The sequence below is a fragment of the Aythya marila genome (genome assembly GCF_965140915.1).
Source record: "Aythya marila genome assembly, chromosome: 11".
Taxonomy (NCBI): Eukaryota; Metazoa; Chordata; class Aves; order Anseriformes; family Anatidae; genus Aythya; species Aythya marila.
Window position 1 is genome coordinate 6017503 of NC_139052.1, and position 21305 is coordinate 6038807.

At 37.1% G+C, this 21305-nt stretch overlaps 1 protein-coding gene across 4 annotated transcripts in view; it reads right to left on the bottom strand.

The window, feature by feature from the left end:
* Positions 1–21305, bottom strand: part of OTUD7A (OTU deubiquitinase 7A) — a 120112-nt gene that overhangs the window by 81293 nt on the left and 17514 nt on the right. Inside the window, exon 1 of one of the 4 annotated variants that reach the window (XM_082769115.1) lies at positions 2494–2577. The exons of the other annotated variants lie outside the window; for them this stretch is intronic. The gene's annotated coding sequence lies outside the window, so the exon portion shown is untranslated. Of the gene's footprint in view, positions 1–2493; positions 2578–21305 lie in introns of those variants that run through there. 4 annotated transcript variants of the gene reach the window in all.

The following is a 21305-nucleotide window of genomic DNA, read 5'->3' on the forward strand; positions in this document are numbered from 1 at the left end:
CTGCTTTCAGAAAGAGCTTAAGACATGAAAAGCACTTCCTTCCTCTGAATCTTTAACTCCAAATTCAGGTGTAGCTTAGCCCATCAAGAGCTGTTCAGATAAATGTCTTAAAACTGAAGAAGCTCCCCCAGTGCCACTCTTACCTGACACTCACTTGCCAGAGATTGCTTTCTTTCCAAACCCATTTCCCCTAAAGCAAATAAAACTTCAGCCCTAATTCAATGAACAAAATTATGAAAGAGACTCAAAAACATTCAAAAATCATAAAGAAACGATTCTTGTTTATCTCTAGTTATGTACAACTTGTGCGAACGGCACTACCCCTCCTACTGAGGTATTTCAACACTTTTTTCAAGCTGGCCAGCATGATTTCAAAGGTGTCAGAATTTTTTATTAAAAAGAGCAGAATGACTCTCTGCTGTACCTTATACAGTCTAAGAAGAGAACAGAGATACAGAGCATTATTTCAGGTTTCTGTAACTTCTTACTAAGGTAGCAACTTTTCCCTAATTTTCTGTAGGAACGAGCCTTTTCTGAAGCAGAATGTCCAGCATCAACGTTAAGAACACGCACACAAGCTACTAATGCAGAATAGTTAGCACATAAACTTTAAGCTAACTGAATTTGTGATAATCCCCTTCATCAAGCTCCAAGAGACAGGCTGGATGCTATATTACTGTGTCCCATTTTTTTGAACAGGAGGCAGAAGATATTTAAGCACAAGCTATATAACCTTCAGAAGAAAGGTGGGACGAAGGATACCAGCTATTTGTCACCTTGTGAGGCACACTAACTGGCCATCTATATGTTTTTCCACTCATCTACACTATTCATCCCGTAGATGAATGCACAAAGGCTCTATAGGGTAAGAGAGGGATTCAGCCATGTCCCCTCTCCCCAGTAACAGGACTGATCCGTGACATCAATGTCAATGACTTCCCATCTAGAATCACACCTGGCCACCTACACAGCCTAGACAGAGCGGCAAGGGGCAAGCAGCAGAATGCATGACTCAGAGAAATACCAGCTGCTTACCACAGCCTCCCTGCTCTCAGTACCCACAGCAGTGGGTGGCATCTGAGCTGTCCTTGGCCCTGCCAAATCCCTCTTCAGTTACGTCCCACCATTACAAAAGTTGATGTGTTTCCAAACCCTACCAGGAAAATACACTGACCAGTTCACACATAACCAGTTTCATAAAGCAGATTTGTCTGCTTCAGATGGTTTAAAAGAACAGTAGCTAGCAGACAATTCTTCTGCTCAAGAGAACCACGTTATATCGCAAGTACACTGGATCGCGTATTCATTTGAATCGTAGCGGCCAAACAAGCTAGTTTATCATTCCTGAGTCACCCAAAACCTTTCTTAAACCCTCAGAGATACCTGAAATATATCCTCATATGTTCTCAGTTAGCGTCAGATGATTTAATAAATTGTAGTGGATCAGAAACAAGAACTGGGCTTTAAAATGAGCCAGTCTCAGCAAACTACCTTCCATTTTTTATATATTTCTTTCTTACTACAAGTCTAAAGCACACAGTGTAAAGGCATGCTCATTTAACATCACAAAAAAAAATGTTTAGGAGTATGTTGATATTGTCATAGAAATCTTACTATTAATCCTTTTCCATTTTAAAACCCATTTTTATCAATTTCACAACCATTTCCTGTACCAGTGCTCTGCCTCCCATGAAGCCAACAGTCACCCGACTACATGTTCTCACAGAAGCAAGAGGATAGAGGATCCATAAAAGATTGAGATCTCAAATGCAGAAATAATACTATTGCCACCATAGTCGGTAACCTTTAAGGGGTTACAACTCATTTGGGAGGCTATATTCCCTCTACTGCACTTTAGCTAGTAAAAGTGAGAGCCTCCTACCAGTATTAGGTGAACTTTGCTGCTGAAGTCATACATCCTACGGTGAATAAATAGTTCTCTCCTTAACGGTTGCCAAATCAGACATGGAATTTCTTATGAAGTATTTGAAGAGAACTACAGTCATCTTTCTAAAAGGATCTGCTTTTGTGGATTCTCGATCTATCTTGATTCTTCCAAGACACTGCAAATCTCCTACATCCCACACAGCTGGAGGAGAGTCAGGTGTTAGAGTTCCTGGCTTCCCCACAGTTCGGTCTGACTGGACTTGCTCGTTCAGACCCCAGCCTAAGTCAAGTAACCATATTCAATACACTAATCCTACTCACTGGCCGTCTACACCGCATACAAATGAAACAATAGGAATTACCTATAAGACTTTATAAACTGTTAAGAGATAAAAAGTGCAAAGATAAATAGCAATCGACACTTGGCAAATACCAAGGTGATCTAAAGTAGCTTGGCTAACCTCCGACAGGCTCCAGGACTAGTCAAATTCAACCCAAAGCTGACTGGATATACGTGTGTTAGAAGTGAACATTTTTCACAGCTCTATTTGTCATGAAGCACACAGCAGAAACTTAATATTCACCATTCAAACAGCATACACAAACCTCTTCAAAAAAGATCACAAGTCAGCTGTCAAAACAATCTTTTCTGTTCTGCACCATCCCCAACGCGGTCCTGCCTTGGCGTCTGCCTGCCTGATGTATTCAGAGGTTGTTGCTGGAGCCACTTCCTCTTGCCTGTCCTCTTTAACTAATGTCATTCAGCGGAATAAAATAAACTATTTCTGCAATAGCAGGAAGGCACATAGTGAACTCTGGAATACCAAATATACCGATTCACTTCATTCAGCGGACACAAATTTTACCCAGAGTACCTCGCTGTCACTGACTGACACAGAAACAGACCAAATAATTCAGCAGCCACACCTGCACCCGGAACAGTCTGTCTTGTTCAGGACTGAGGTCATCCGCAGAGCGGAGTTTTGCAGCGCAGCTGCGGTACTTTACATAAATGCAGAGCTTCCCTGGAAACTGGAGTGCCTGCTTCTTCCACCGCCACCTTCTTTTATTTTCATATACCTTTCCTATATACTTTGGGCAAATATATATTTCTGTCCCCAACTGTCTTCCATCAGCAGCTGTTTTTTCTAATTTGAGAATGAACCACAGCACAAAATCATTTCCTATCGGAAACAACATATCTGGTTGATGATTTCAGTAGGATATTAACATAAGGTTCTTGCCTGTTTTTATAGCATAAGAAATAAAAATGCAAAACACCTAACACCACTTTTTCAAAAGCCACCAAGACAGCTTTAAAGGAGCAGTACCTACCAGTACAGATAAGATGTGACACAGACCCATCTTTCATGCTTACACGGTTATACCCTTTTGGTGGCAAAGTGACCGGGGCTCGCACTCACTTCTCCATAATGCCAAGTTCCTCCTCCACCCCATCCCTTACACTGAACAAACTGCTTACAGCGATGAAGAATAGTCATTGCCATTATTCATGTGCTAGATGTGTACTTGCTTCACAATATCCTTACTGGTTTGCTTCTGCTGGAAGCATTACTCAGTACAGACCTCCTCAGTGCTTGCCAAATCCCACTCTGAATGTTTCCCAAGCTAAGCCCGGGGGGTATGAAATTCACATTTAATGTACAGGATAGCCAACCTTACCTCTGTTAAATGGAAGCTAAATTTTTTGCAACACAAATAAGCATTTAGTAGAGCCCAAGATAATATATATCCACATGTAATTAACCTACATCAAAACAGATCAAAGCCCTCATTTTGTCAATAGCTCTGTATGAGTGCACCTTTTTTTTTTTTTTTTTTTTTTTTTTTAAACCAGGTTGCTTAAACAAGTCATAAAAGATAAGTTGCAGGTATTTCAGTATCAGCCAGTGTAGGTATCCTAACTGAGCCAAACCCCCTCGCTGGAGGTAGCTGAGAACCCTGCTCCACCAAGCATTCTTAGTGAGACCCATTCAAATTCTCATATCAACTGACAGAATAAACACAAAGTCTAACAACAACAACAAAATAAATGCACATTTCAACACATCAAAATAATGTGGGACTTCGGTTATTCTCTAACCAAGTTCCTGTGCATATGTAAAAGAGGATGAAGAACTGAAGTTTTAAATTTCAACTACAGACTGTGTTACAAGCAGCATCAAAAGACGGAAACGTGTCTCTGCTCATTCAGCTGAATGTTACCTTGTCAACTGTTATTAAAATAAGCTTACTGAAACAAGTGGCAAAATCACTGCTGGCTTCAATAACAAAGAATCCACTCTGAAGAAAAAAAATACATATACAAATATATACACACATATATAAGGAAGGAGGTTGTTTTGCACATTTACTAAGTGAGCTTGTATTACATCAGCTTTTGCATCAAAGCTGGTAGCACAAAGAGGAAAGCAAAGCCTACTGTTTTGTGGGCTGATGTAATCAAGCTGAGCATCTTCGACTACTTGGCAGTGGAGGGCAATGACAGTTCTTCACCTCAACTCACACGCTTTGTGTTCTTTTCCTCTTGCTTGTACATCCTGACACATTAGGAGTCAGCCTGCATTCCAGCGGGACACGAAGCAACACTTGCCTCAAATCTCCCTCTCTTCTCCCTTCACCCCCCTCCTTCTCTCAATGGTCCCAGCTATTGCAGGCAAAAATCAAAACTTATCAAAGTGGAAAGGAGGGGGAGGAGAAATCCTGGGAATTGAAAAAGGCACATCTAAACAATGATAAGTGGGTCATAAATTTGCACGCTGTTCAAAGAACAGCTTTATTTTAGGTGTAGCATAGCAGATATTTATCCATACACAGAGCTGACCTGGAATGATTATTACTAAAGGTGTCTGCCCAGTGCCATGGGGAGGTACTTCATTGGGACTCCAGCCCCATAAAGGGGCACGCTGCAGTTGAATTACATGCTCAACGCTCTTAGCTTTCTATTCCACATCAGTCCATGCATGTATTTTATAAGGATTCTAAAAACTTATGTACGTAACTTCACTCTTCCGTGTCCATTTCCCACCTGTAAAACGGGAATAGTGACACTAAGGTTCATAAAAAATGCAGATGTGGACTGAAGAGAAGTTGTATCACTTTCTGTACACATAACCCAGCCCTGGAATTCCTCCCAATCAAATCTTGCGTGTTTCATTCTCTTATCTGCAACACAAGATGTACACCACATCTACACTGTGCACTGAGTTCCTTTACACTAACAAGCACAAACATACTCTACTGCCTCTAAAAAGTTGTTTTTTGCAGTGCTCATTTGTACAGTGGAGCATCATTTGCAAGTGACTTTCATATTCTGCTGTCATGGGAAAAACATTTTTTCCACAAATTGAGTTCTTCCACAGCCTTATCATAAAGAAACACACTTCAACAGAAAACATTAAAGAACAGAAAATATTAAAGAAAATGTATTTACACAGGGAAAATACCATAAACTTCACTGACATATCTAATCTATTACCAAGACCCACCAGCATACACACAGTGCGTGTTGTAAGAAGTTTTCCTAGTAGGAAGTTTCTCAAATCTGCCCTGCTGTAGAGCATAAACATACATCTGTACATTGGTTGTATCAAAATCCATCAAAAAGCCACCAAATAAGCCATGCTATTAACTGAAGAACCCCCTCCACACCCCTCCATTTTTTCCCTTCATTCTGTAACCATTGGGATAAATTAATAAAGAGAAAATAGTGGTATGTTAGATTCTGATATTTCTAGATATTTATTTTTTTTTGCCTTCTTCACCAAAAGGCTTAAGGAAGATGTTACAAAGCATCTAATCTACACTAAAAGTACCTTGTGGTAGACTGGAAAAAATGAAACATCATGCTAGATTGTTATGTACATAAGATTATTGCAAATACTTTTTGTTCATCGTCTCACGTATTCTTTGACTAGGTAAATACAATTTTTGTTAAAATGTAGTCAGTAAGAAAAATATGGTTCTATACAGCTGATTTACCTACTTCAATTCCTGAAACCAATGGCTTATATTTGCCAGCTGTCCTTTCCAATCATAAGAAACTGCACAATCCCACCCTCCACATCTGCTAGCATTTTTGAGCCACCAACAAACTAACATGCAAATAAATGAACAAACATCAATTACAAGTCAAATGCATCAATAAAACATACTATAAATCTCAAAAATATACATGTTTTTAAGGACAGAAAGGTTATGTACATGTTAAAGTGCATATATATATGTTTATAATCTAGATGTAATATATGTATTATATCTATACCTATATGCCTTTATATTGTCTATATATTTATATAGCTATACCTACACATGTATTTATCTATAAATAGCACAGGTATTTTACCTAATATTGTTCACATTGCTGGGTTATTTTTTTCCATTTGGGATAAGCTGCCAATTCAAAATACAGAACGTGATACACATCACTGTCATTAACCTTACTGTAAGCCACACAGAGACAAAATAATTTATTTACTAAAATTCTTCTTACTAGCAGAGTTCACAGGCACCTGAAAATGCAGAAATGTAGTATTTCAATCAACTTATCCACACACTTGCTCCATTCAGTCCCAACTGTTCTGCCAAAAGAGGAAAAAGGTTCCATAATTTTAGGGCAGGGAATGGGAAACTGCTTTACTAGAAATGGCCCTTGTTTCATTAATTTCTACAAGAAAATAAGATACATTAATCTAAAAAGCAACAACAACAAGAACTCTCTTAATTAAAAAAACTCATGATTATTCTCATTATTATTATTATTTTTAAAGGTACCATATTGCTTCAGAAACTAGTAAGAATTAAGTCTTCTAAGGTCATTCCATATTATCTCCCAAGCCATTTTTCCCTAAACTTAATGATTCTTCTCTGATGTAGAGTCCCTGGCAAAAAGAAGTCCAATTACAACAGAAGATACACAGTTCTTTCTAGTTTTATGTCACATGCATTAAGCAGCATATAATAAAAATACAACTTAAAAAAATTACAATGAACTGTCAAATATATTGCAACGTAATAATGTTCAATTTCATTTAAAAAGCCTTCCAGCACCACTGACTTTCTTGGCTTTATTTAACCTGCAAGACCTTGAGAAATTATTAATGATTTTATGTATATACACACACACATATTTATTTAAAGACAAAGCATATAATGACAGAGGTGGAGATGACAAAAGGCAAGAATTTCTTACATGAAGTCACACCTTTCCCAGCTCTTCATAGCAATTCCGATGAATCTGCCAGATGTCCCCATGGCAGCATGGAGGAAGGTAACACACTCTGCCCAGGGTCTTGAACTTGATCCCATACAGCTTTGCTCCTTTTGCCAGCTGCACTCAAAACCTGAGTAATTACCACCAGGTGAACCAGTCATTCCCAGAAGAACTTTTCAAGTGCCTGAGTTTGTATCAATGAAGTCTTTCAAATTACAAGGTACACATTTCAAAATGCACTCACCTGGTGTATTGATAGACAAAGCAAGGAGCTAGGAACTGCTGCACAAGTCATAAATTACAGACCAAAAAACCTCTGAAGACTGGCAGACATTCAGACCAAAGTGATCCAAAAACACTAAGAAGTTGCAAATAAAATGTAATTTAAATCAGCTCACCTTTTCAACACAATTCTGCCAATAGCAGGAATCTATCATAAACTAAATTGGGTATGATGGCATGCAGTAACTTTAAAGATGAGCATCAAACCTTCTGCATTTCAGTTTGCTAAAGACTTCATTTTGCTTATCCTTTGTCTGAAATGCATAGTGGAAGCAAAACAGTTGGAAACTGTTGGATTATGAGCTGTTTACAAAGAACTTTAGGGTGCTTTGGGGAAGGGCTCAAAATCGAGTATGTACACAGAGTTACAGCATCACGGTCTGGCTGAGGTCGGCAGGGACCTCCGGGTCGCTCTAGCCCAACCCCTGCCCAAGCAGAGCAGTTTGCCCAGCTTACACACAAGCAGCAGACAAACCAAACCAAAACAAAACAAAAACACCGTATCACAAAGAACAAATCGCTGAAAGGGGACAGAAACCATAGTAGCTTTTTTTAGGTATAACATCTGCTTTTTTGTCAGAGGGACACGCAAACACTTGTACACATGTGGAGAATGAAATAGTGTCTCTCTGCAGGGACTTTAAAATCTCTGGAGCACATATGACAAAAATCGATAAATTAAATGTTGCTTTTATTGGGTTTTAATTTACTTGAAACTTTAAAGCCTTTGTGTGCATTTTACCAATGAACAGAAAATAAAAAGACTCATCCTGCGTAGTATCATCTTCAGAAAATGTCAGGCAGTCAATACATAACCTGATCCTTTGGAAATTCTCGCTCTAGACAAATGTTTTCTGTTGCTGAAGCAGATATTAAGCAACATTTTCCCAGAAAGAATGAGCTTCTTGTTCAGATTGTCTCTATCTTACAAGAACATTTCTTACATGAAGTCACTTCTTCCTGGAGAAGGAGAAAAAAAAAATCTTCATCTTTCATGAGAAATGTCTTGTATAAACGAGCTTTAGGGTTTTGCATACATCTGTCTAACATGGACTTTATAAATACTGTTAATGTCACAGTAAAAAGAAGACTAACTCTATGTTACACCTGAGACATCAAAAAGAACACACAAATCTCATTCCATTACCTTTTATAGGGGGGCAAAAATATAATGAATCATATTAGACAAGCAAAGACACCAAGCCACCAGCTCTCTGTTATAAACCTGAACACAGCAAGGGTCCTATCTTACAAACACTGAAGAGACGTTTCAGGAGAATTTTTACAGAACTACCACCAGTTCTTTCCTAAAATATCTGCATGTCTGCAGTTGAGCAGAACAACACCTTAAAAATCTAACCCAAACCAAGATTTTTGCTAGGCAATAACTTCTTAAAGCCCAGATTAGGCTTAGCACAATTTCTGCTGAAGTGCATTAGTATGCTCCAGGCTTTTACCTTAAGTGCCATGGCTTTACTCCTCTCCAAGTGTTCTCGTTACCTTTTATGCTTTCCTTTGAAAAGTGGCATTCAAAGCAGATTAATCACAGAATATTTGACTATGAATGTGTAATGATGCTCTTTATTTTGTTGTGAAGCTTTTCATTTGACTCCATCGCTAAAAGCAGCAGTTTAAGAGCAGACATAAAGCAGAGGACTGGTGATGTCAATCAGTTACACGGTCATACAGGCTATGACACCGTAGAGACAGTATTCCTATGTTCATGTTGCTGCTCTCCCCATCGTAAGGATTATTCAGCATTCTGTCTTCAGAAAGAAAATACTTTTATGGGCTTTTAATTCCTAGTATTGAGAAAATATTCTTATATTCAAGTCCAATGCTAGCCATACAGAGAACAACTTACAAAAATATACCAAAATCAAAGCCACTGGAAAATCTCTGTCCTTTACATGACTGTATTTTCTAGATGTTACATAGCTGGAATTATTTTTAAAACCCTAGGCTTGTATACAAACCAGGTTCAGAGCTCAACAAGACAGGTGTAAAGAGCATCAGACTAACATATTGCTAACCAGTAGAATATGGTTAACAGAACTCCAACACACTTGGAGTTTAGAAGTGCCCAGCTTTGAACTTCCGCTGTAAAAAAAAATTAAAAAAAAATGTATATTGTTTTAAAGACCAGAATACAAATCATTAGAGTACAATAATAATAACAATGAAGTAATAGTTTTATTATCAGAAATTTAGTTTGGAACAGAATACACTGTTCCAGATAAGCTGGTGAGTTAGTGTTCCGTATCAGAGTACTTTTTAAAAGAAATTAATGTGCAGTTGGTCAAATTCATCTTTGACATAGCCTGCTGAGGTCACCCAGGTTTCATTACAGATAAATACGGTTCAGTAGGCTCAGCTCTTACTATTTACTTTAAAAATAAGCTAAAAAGTCAGGACTGAAGATCACATTTCAGTAAGTTCTTAGAGGTTTTCAGTTGAGAAGCTGTCTAAGTGAAGACTGACAATCCACTCTAGCATATATACCTTTAGCATTTCCATACAGTTCTCAGTTTGCTGATTAGTTATTAGTTATTTAATGATTTTCAAATAAGAAACAGCAGAGAACTGTCTGGCAGCTGGATCAAGACATTTACCCTCAAGACAACAAATCCAGATAGCAAATACTTAACAACATAGATATTCATACTTGTAAAAGGCCAGAACGTACTCCATTTGTAATCCTGTCCCCCATGGACTGTTCCAAATGCACAGATAATTGGAGCCAAGTGGAACAGCTTGCAGACTCAGAACTACCTGAGCAATGCTTCTCTTGACCTTGCACGCACATGTCAGACCCAGCTGAGACTCTAAGCTCTCATACCTGAAATTACTGCAGTGCTACCCGCCTTGGACATGTCGTCTAGGAAAAATTGCTGATTAATTACTATGCTGTTAAGATAAAGCTGCTAATAAAGAAATGCATATACTGCAAGAAGTAATGCTGAACATTTAAGCAGAAAAGAATAGAAACAACAAAAATCAGAACGGAATTTCCCTCAAGCCAGCATTTCCTTCCTTTTGTTGGCTTACTGTACCACAGTAAAACAACAAAAAATAAGAATGGAGTTTCATCTAAACGGATAGTGAAGTCAGGTAACGTTAAGTTGTGCAGACTGCTTGAAAGCACATCAAATTTCACATGGAAGAGTCCTGCTGGAGTAGGGTTTTCAGTGATGATCTGAGCCAAATCCTTGAACTCTTTTTAAAAGATCTATGTTATGCCAATTATCTGGTTTATATACAAGTAAAACATATATATGCATTTTTATGATAATTTCTCAAATTCTCTTTCCATATGTTGTAGAATCTCTAAATTACTTATATCTCTTTAAAACAATGTTTAGTTATTGCAACAAATTTAAAAAGCTAGTATAAATCAAGTGAGAAAAGGGTCAAAAGATTTTCAGCAAGTCTGATGCAATGACGCTAGCAGCATGTGAAGGTTTCTGTGGATCAGAATAGCTGTCAGCTACTGTATGCCGTTTCCTAGCGTACTGGAATTTTCCCCTATTATCGTATCTACGCACTACGCCAGCAGACAGATGGTAGCAAGGTGCAAAATACGTAAGGGATATAGATCAGTTGCATGATAGGAAACTTGGATATTTTTCCATGGTATCCGGATTTATGTCAAGAATATAGTATCAACCACATCATTATTCTAGAGCTATTATTCTATTACTATGAGATCTTATGAAGAATATATATATACAAGCATGCATATACAAAGCAAATATATATCAGTATATTCCCATGTACTTTATATATGTGTGTGTACATATAAATGTATATATGTATAAAGAAAAAAGGAATTTTTCTTCTTTAGACTTTTTTCAATTACAGCCATAACTGGCCATCTTGAAAAAGGAAGGAGGAAAAACATAGGTAGTCAAACATATTTATAACATGCTAAGCAAAATGAAGAAAAAAGGGAAAAGGTCAAAAATAACCAGAGATGGACAGAGAAAAAGCTATTCGTCCTGTAATAGGCTTGCAGTGCTTGAAGGTTTCTATTGAGATGGACTGCTTGGAAGGACAGTACCTTATGATTCGTAACATGTATAAATTGACACTGTAAAACTTCCTTTGACTTTTTTTTTTCTCCTCGTATTTTGCTGTATTTTTCTTGCAGCTGAGTCATTTCTGTTATTTTTTTTGGACAAGCAAAAACAATTTTTCATTCTATTTCAGTTTGTTCAGAAATTTACAAAGTTTTCAAAAAGGAAATTTCTTAACAGAAGTTTCTTCATCAAGTTCTTAAAAATGAAGGGGAAAAATTAAACCAGGCAATTTTAAAGACAGAGTTTCAGCCAGTTAAATTTGTTCTAACTACACTATCATTATTGAAATTGCAATTTTATCCACCTACAGATTTCAGAATAATATTTAAATCAATCACAGAAGTAGTTCAGAAAACAACAGTACAAACAATCACCTAGCTACTGCATAAGTCAAGCCAAAGAAGTTCATCTCTGCAACAAGTCTATGACTTTCATATGAGCTATGTAATTAATTTTAGGAAGACCATCTGCACTGATGGAAAACCCATCAGATTCCAGATAGTTAAGTAGACCTGCCACTGGAAATCTGGGGGAACTTGCTTCCAGTTTGCTTTATCTAGCTCCAACTTCCAAGTCTTAGGCCTCATAATACAGTCTTGTGCTAGACTTAACCATGTTCTTCTACTATCAGGAGCCTTTTTCTCTGTTCTGACAATTGCAGACCATAATTATATCTCCTTTTATCCCTCTTTTGCATAAAATAAACAGATTATTTTGAGCTTTGGAAAGCTTGTCTTGTAAGATCAGATAATAGCATTTCATTGTTTCTTCTCTTACCTCACACACATGCAGATCACTGTTCATACAGCACTGAAAACCTGCTCTAAAAAATAAATAAGAAAAAATGTGCTATTACATTTCCAAAATATGCTTTTACAGCCTGCTACAGTCATACCTGGGCTGCAAGTAGCCAACAGGATTATGGCTGGCGATACAGAACATCTGGGCACTCAGAACGATGATTGGTAGTCACGCCTGACAATCACTCCCATTTCTTTTTCCTTCTGATGCATTCAATGACAATTCACACACTGACAGCTGAAGACACCATTAAATGGAGTTGTATGAACATACAACTTGGCCTGTCTTAACCTGGAGACTGTCAGGCATGGTAATGGGTTTTTATTTTAAGACATTTTGTTCATCAGGAAGTAATTGATCCATCTGAGAGGAAGGCATAATTCCTTTCTTATTCATAGCAGGTAACCTGAGGCAGATGTGACAACATTTTAGTTATAAATATGGACCTGTCCAACTATGCAGTATTATTCCTCATACTTGAGCAGCTCGTAAAGGGTCTGGGGCATCAGCATCCAGTGATCAAAATCATAAACTACTATCAATACAGCATATGCTGTCAAAAACAAGGTATCAAGTTTGATATAAAGCCTAAACATTTCCCAATGTATTCACAATTTAAAACATTTTAAACAATTTCACTTTGAATTTATTTAAAACCACCAAAGAATGAACCTGGCAAACTTTAAGTACAAAATTAATACTATATGCATTAGTTTCATCTGTCAGAATTATAATTTCTCACTCCCTTCAAAGATTCCCCATGGCATAAAGGAACCTACTATTTAAAAGCACATAATGCAAATGTGGATTGTTTTTAAGAAATTAAAAAAAATAACAATTCATTGGTAAGTCAAAACCCCATGTCTGTAAGAGAATGAGTTTGCTGATTACACAAAGATTTTTTTTATTTTTTTTTTTATTTTTTTTTTTTTAAAGCAGATGCTCATAGAAAATACTATGTAAAGATAGGAAGGAAACTTATGACACACAGCCTCACCACTTTCTGGTGCCATCACCTACTTCTGAAGGCTACAGAGTTGAAACAGCTCAGACAGCCTTCGCCAAGGAAGGGCATTCATTTCTGGAAGTAACATTTTAAATTAGCACCATAGACATGCTTCAGCATGATTCTGTAAGGGAGTTAAGGCTGTTCTATGATACTAATCACTGACATAAAATAAGATTAGCTCTTTAAATTGGCTGTGCAGGTTCATTAAGCTAATGGCTTTTAGTCATTTTCTACGACAAACTCTTCACAAGCTTTATTCCATGTTCGTATATCCATGCAACAGCACATCGTGAACTGGCTGCTCTGCACCTGTGGCTGAAGTTACCTCTACCTAACTTGTAACAAAGCACTTCCTTAAATGTGGAGGTAAGCAGAATACAACACACTTATTTTAGGAGAGGAGATACGTATTCATAGCAATTTACTTTCAGTAAAACTGGAATCATTTACACAAAGTATTCCACTAGAACTATGGAAAAATTCAGTGAACTTAGTTTGGTTTGCATTGATTTTTAGCTGTGCAGGCACCTGCCCCGTGTCTTCATTTTTCATTCTTCAAAGAATTCACAGTGTTTCATAATACAGGCTCGTTATAAAATTTTGGTGACAGCAAACAGCAGTTTTTCAAAGTAGACCGACACAGAAACATAAAACAATTTTTCATTATCAATTAAGCTTTGAAACTAGATTAACTATTTTTCATCATGCTATTGCAAAAACAAACAACAAAACTTCATGAAAACCAGTATCTTGATGTTTAGTCCTCAAAATGGATTCTACCAAGCCCCTCCTAGTAAGACCCTTATTTAGAATGGCATGTATAACAGGTAACCCAATGGTAGACTGCAGTTAATGGATTTTTAAAGCCAAAAAGGATGTATATGTTCATTGGTGTGGCATATACCAGAGAATGAAATGGATCCTAGTATGGTTTTCCTCCCTGAAGTCAAAATGCAACAATAAAACCCTGTTTTGCTCCAGCTGTTGCCGTAGTCCTATCATAGCAGACATGCTCACATCCCACAAAATTGGTGCTGTATATATATCTGACCAGGAGTCCCTATCACAGCCTAACTAATTCAGCTCTGCTCAGTATCACCCAAACACACCCAACCAGCCAGCTTTGGTGGCTCTTCAGCAGCTAGAACACTGCAACTGATAACATGCTGGAAGCCTTTATGCCCTCAAGTAACTTCTGGAAGACATATTTCAACATCTTAGCTATCCCATTGATTTCCAGGATCTGTCAAGATCTTGGAGGAAAATCTGAAATCCTGAAACACAGGTTAAGTTTAATGATCACAGTACATGGAAGGAGTAATTTAAATTATTTTCCTTTAAATGAGAACTCTACCATGTGCTAAATATTTCTCAAATATGATTGTGAGGAAAAATGTGAGGTCTTTACATCTGATAAACCTTGCACAAATGTAAGGTTCCTCTCCCCACTAAGAATAAGTGGCCTGTGCAGCAAGAAGGCTGTGTAGATGTACACATACAATCGTAGAAAGGGAATTAATAAGGAGACTTCTAGCTATTCCAATACCTAAACTGATCCTGTGTTCAAAACCTTGGAAATATACATCACTAGTTATTTCACTCCTCAACAGAAGCCTCTTTTAACTCAATCTCAGGAAGCAAACACATCAAAAAGCTGTTTAACTTTGATATTCCACAAAGCACTGCACTGTGCTACAGCAATTTTCTTTGCCATGTCCTAAGTTTTTTTTATTGTTGTTGTTGTTTTTCCTCATTTAGAGAGATTAACTGCCAAAGTATGTTGTGAGTTTGAAGGTCTAAGAGAACACTAAAAAATCTAAAAATCTAAAATTCACACTAAAATAACTAGAGAAACAAAAATCAAGTTGCTGCCTTGGTGAACCAAGTAATTTATATAGAACCAGTGAGAACTATATTGCCAGTCAGAGGAGTCAAATATTACTGGAAGATAAGCTGGCAAACCAAGTTACCTACATACAGTCCTAAAAGCCTCTTAACCTTTGCTCAATCCAGCAAATTATAAAGGAGACAGATAATCTTCCCGAGATACAGAAAACAAAAGCAAAGTGGAGAAGAAAATGCCAAGTTATATGACATAAGAAATAACACTATTATTTCTTGGAAAACCTCCACCCAAATCCTGGAAAGAGAAATAAATAGAAAAATGTCTTGCAACACAACTGCTACTAAATCAACTTAATAAAACAAGCTAATAGCTATGTTTCACTAGGCAGTAAATTGCTAAATTCCTTTCCCCACTGAAGGATTGCATTTTTAAGTTTCCAAAGCTCGGAAGTTTTGCTTTTGTATTAGGTACATCGTCCGCTGACCACAGCTGTAGCTCAGCTTCTGGAGAGCAACAACTGCATGTGCAGATCCAGCAGTGGGAAGCTGCATGCGTTATTTCAACAACAGCTCCTGACCAAAGGCAAACCTTACTGCCAGACAGCAGGAACACTGTGGGAGCAGAACCTCTCCCCCTCTCTCTTCAGGAACTGCAATTTCTAGAGCGTTGCATCAATAGTTATTTGCCTCAATATTAGAAAAAAACATCTTAGCTCATCAATCACAAACATATTCTCAGACACCCACAGCAAAACCACCCCCAAACACTAGGCAAAATGTATATATACACCAGGAAAAAAAAAAAATCTGGCAGATGAGCAGTCTTTTTAGCAAAGTAAATCCTTTACAATTATCAGATTTCTATACTATCTTTTGATTTAACTACCCAGTTACATGGATTGCTGTGCAGATACCACACAGAATTTACTGAACTTTCAGTCTCAAACTCCTAGCCTTAACAGTCATGCTGCAATATCATTCCTGTTTGAGTAACAAAATTCATTTAAAGATGAACTAGATAACATAGCAAGCAAGGACTTACTTTTAAAACCTATGAGATTGTATAATTTACCATCTCCTTTTCTACCATACATTTACATGTCCAGATTAGAAGTATTCATCTCTCATTATTACAAATACATTATACAATTACTGTTGTATGGCAAACTTTCAGAATGCTCCAATACAAAATATCTTAGGTTCATTGTTTTGTATTTGCTTTAAGAGATTTTTCCACTTAGACATCTATCAAATTCAATTCTCACTCTAGCCTACAGAATTTTCATCTGTGAGCCTGAACTATCAGATTTCATCCCCCGTTACATGCAATCTCCTGTATCAAAGTTGACTATTTTTCCAGAAAGACACCTGAAACTCAGCAGTTCTTCCTAAAGTAAAGACACACAAGCAATTCAAAATCTTAAATGTTCTCAGTATTTAAAATTCTTTTAGATTATATGATCAGGCCTCCTGAAAAAGAATGAACTACTCAAATCCAGTCTTTATGTATCCACCCAAAATATGAAATTAATAACAAACATACATAGTGACCTTTAGTTGATCTAGTCCTAATCAGCTAGCTACATAATCTATTTATTCTGTTATCTGGACTACAACACAAACAGGATATTCCCTCTGCCACCTAGCAGTTGTAGCCATGCATGGTGTTTCTAATCAGACAAAGTACGTACTCCTTAAATAAATGGCTAAATCCAAACCATGCAGTTCAGCCTCCTCTGGACTTTCTTAAAGGTAGAAAAGTGAATTATTTCTGCCAGTTAAAAAGAAAATATTAATCGGAATTATGATAAACTAAAAGTTTTGTGAAAGCACAAGCCGAAACTGTCAACAACTCTACTGCTTCTCATACTCCGGAAGAAATGAAAATTATACCACTGATTGGGGGGAAAAAAAGCTTTTATTCCTCATGAATTTTAATCTTGTTTTTCACTGTGCTACTTCTCTCAGGATTTGGGAAACGCATAGTGCTGGTGTTCATCAGAACATGCCTACAGGCCCACAGGCACGTTCTTACTTAGCTTTCATATTTGCCATACAAGACTGCTGCTTCGTTTTGGGGGCCTTGCCCAGGAGAAGGCTGATGAAACATCACATACTTTTATCTCTGTATTTCTTGCCTTAATGACTATGCAGAGTTGTTGTATGGTCTTTGACATGTACAATAAAAAAAGACTGTATTAGTAACAGAAATTTCTGAGAGAACTGGGACTCCTGAGCTGCTTTTTTATAGCTTCAGGGAGGTGGGGGATGACAGATTTTGCTGACATTTACTCTTGGATAGCATTGAAATGTGAAACTGAAATGGTTCATGAAATGTATGTTGCTTTCTTCACAGTATTGGAAAATAACTCTACTCTCTTCCCAAATTAAACATAAAAATAAAAGAACGCTTCATGATAGCTGCTTTCTGCAAAGCTTATATAAATTGTTTTTAGCCGTCACTGTCTGGCCCAAAGCTTAATTCCACTGAGCTGCTGAGAATAAAAGATGGTGATTAAAGGAATACAGTGCCACTTCAAACACTATTTTTGTCATGTATGAGGAACAATATCATAGATTAGCATCCTAATGTATTTTGGAATTTCAGTATGTGGCTGTGATATACCCCAACCCAGAAATCTGGCTAGTAGACCGTAGTGAGTGACATTGGTCTATAATAGTTAAAGATTACTGGTTTCATATAAAGCTGCATTCATCTGATTTTAACACTGTCCAGCACAGGACATGCTGGATCTGATTTCCAATGCTGAATTGCATTAACAGGTTGAATGTGCAATTGTGCTGAGCTAACAGGTAAAATTCAGTGTATCAAACACTATTTTCCCTTTCAAAACACACACATCTCATTCAGTCTCTTTCCTCTGGACACATGCAGTAACTTCTCCTTTTATTTAAATATGTTTTCTTGATCATGAAAACTGAAAGATTTACTGCATACTGCACCTTTTCCTTCATAATCCAAGCAACTATGGGAATCTATGTTAGCTGCAAACCTAAGCCAATGAGTAATTCTTCCTCACATAATTTCAAAATTTTATCAGCAGTAACACACATTAATATTATATTCCTAACTTTCATCAACCATGTTAGTTTTGATATAAAATTTCTTACACCTTACTTCTGTCAGACTGCTCGGGCTTCTGCCTCAAACTCCCTTCAGTAACATCCAGCTTGATACGTAGCTAATACACTGCTTCAGCGAAAGAGATTTAGCAGTTCAGCGTTACAACTTGGTTGTTCTGTGACTTTAATGGACCTTATACAGTGTCTCCTCAGAACACGTTGCAGAACATTGACCAATTTACTTGTAGCGCTGGGCAATGGTCATCACACAATAAATGTCAGTCACGACTTAGATTTCATAAGCAAGTTCCAAAACTATCTGAATGACTCATTTTGACACACAAAGTATTCAAGATTTTCTGACTTGAAAGAACATTTTATTTGGGAGAGTAACTTTTTTCAAGTTAAAATAATCATAATAAAACTTAAAAAAAAAAATCTCAGAACTAAAAAGAGAATTCTAGTGGGCTTTCAGGTGTACTTAAAATGTCACAGTCATATTTTCAATTTCCTATTTCCCCTATAAGCTTTATGTAATAATCCATTCTATGACTGAAAAATTTGGCAAAGCTAAATGAACAGATCACAATTAGTTTCATCTTCAGCAGCCAGTTGTAAATTTCTGATTATTAGAGAGGGAAATCTCTCCTTTCCTTATCTGATTCAGTTTTCAGTTTTAATAACTGAAACTGCAGCATAGGCATTTTCTGAAGCAAAAGTAGTGAAAAATGAATAAAATAAAGCTTTTAGAGAAGGCCTCAACACAGAGATAAGTGCTATTAATTTCAGTGGGTGGTATGCTTAGAGACATGACAATAATGTAAGCAGGGACAGAGTAAAGCTCTTGGGTTCCAGTCCAAATCTTTCAAACAGAATGCTCTAACGAGAGTCCAAAGTCTAAATTTAGGTGTCTAAAATTAAAACAGACCAACTATCTAAGGGGTCAACCTTCTGTGTCTTCCAGTTAATTTAAGATACAATATGGTTACTCAGTTGTATGAAAAAAACAGATCACTAATAGTTTACTCACATCCCAGTTTTAAGGGCACAGGTTTACCATATGGCCATTTCCTGACCTTCATCAGTTTTCCCCAAAGTTGAAAACTTGGCCTCAGAGACAAAGCTCCCTTTGTTCATAATATTCCTAATATCAAAAACCTTCTTTCAGAAAGAACTGGGCATGTTTATTCAGGTTACTCAAGTTTGAGTCTTAACCTTGGGCAATAACAGAACTGATAAACACATTAAGCAGCTCTTCGCTTTCAGTTTTTATAACAAACAAACAAACAAAAAAAAATGACATATCTCCTATCCACTCCTTCATTCCCCCTTTAAGTTCTCTATTAAGTAAAGAATAAGGTAGAACTTCAAGTCAGTGTTAATCTTCCAAACATTCAGTAAACTACAACTGAGAATGACTGGAAGTTGTACAATTGCCACTGTTGGACCATGAAAAGATGGATTAATAGGATGTGGACATCTACAAAACATCCATTTCCAAATGGTTGAAAAGGATTCAATTATAATGCAGCACTACTTTTTTTTTTTTTTTTTTTTTTTAACCCTCCTGTCAGTCTCATGAAAAATCTTTAACAGAACCACAGAATAGAGCGCTTTAACCTGCCTTTAGCCAGAGAGAATACAACAGACTCAGAGACAGATTACATAGATGCCATCCATGATTAGGTGAGAAATCTTTTGAGGACTTCATTTCTATTGCCATTTTGCTACACACTTCCAAACACAATCCACTGGCCCACGTGTGTCCTACCTGCCTGTGGAAGCTGTGGAGCTCCTACTTACCCTGGCTACAGCATCTGACTCTTCAGCTCCAGCTGAGGAGAGACGGGCTGTTAGCATTACATGCTCACACTTCAGTACCTGATGTATCAGTTAAGAAGGTGATTAGCATAATATCGTTTTACAGATATTCTTTATGAGGAAGGAAATGTTTTAATAATAAGAGCTCTTAGATAAGCCAATAACCACATAGCAACTCATCAGGAACCCCAAATTCCCCTTTCCCGACAAGAAACGTCACAGTTTTGTATACGACATTCTTTGTCTTGTAGAAACAACAGCTATCTGTGGCGGTTCAATCACTTCTTGCAGCTGTTAGGGTTTGTTTTTTTCATCCCATGAAACAAAACAAATGAACACATAAACAAAAATGAGAGTTCTGTCATCTGAATTGTCATTCCTTGTTGCTAATGGTCTTCTTACTAAACGTCATGTTCTCCTTTCTAAAAGGATACAAAATTTTCTGCTGTATTAACAAACATTCTGTAACATCGCCTTCTTGCTACTCAAGGAATTTCTTTCCCTCCCAGAAAAATAAAACTAGAGCAAGAACCCTTCTCCTATAAAAGCAACCTCAGCACCCTGTGCTTGTATTATGCAGAGGCCCTTCCTCATCACTTTACAGAAAAAGCAAGAGGTTTTACAAGGTGTGTAGTTATACCACAGTTACTTTCTTTGCCTTTCCATGATGACAGAAAGAAGCTTTTGTTGAAAATGTAAAATTACGGGGCTTGCTTTTCATTAGGGATTTTTGTAATGCACTAAATTATGAAAAAAAGTCTTGAACACATTCATCTCACCATTAGTGAGTAGCTACTGCAAATATATTCTCTCATTTTACGGAAGTAGTCTAGACAAGCTATTACAATATGCCACAGTTTTCAGATTGAACAGCAAATCAATAAAACGTTTTGGTACAGCTCTCACTTTCATCTGGATGCTGACTTTATTTATTTCTAAGACCATACGTGAATCTTAGGCAAAAAGTCATTAGCACCAAAGAACTTATTAAAAAAGCCCTAGCATTTAGATGCTTCACCACAACCAAGATTCACTATGTACAAATAGCTGCTCAAGTTGCATCTTGCTAACAGTAACAAAAATGTTTATTTAAAATAATAAATGGTCTGTTGGTTGCTTGGCTGACTAGTAATCCACATCAAAAATATCCTATGTAAAAAATGGCTTGACATTTTGGTGAGAAACTAGAAGGTGATTATTGCACTCAGACACCAGAATACTGCAAGTGGTTCTATGCATACGTTATGCTGCTGTGCAAACAAAC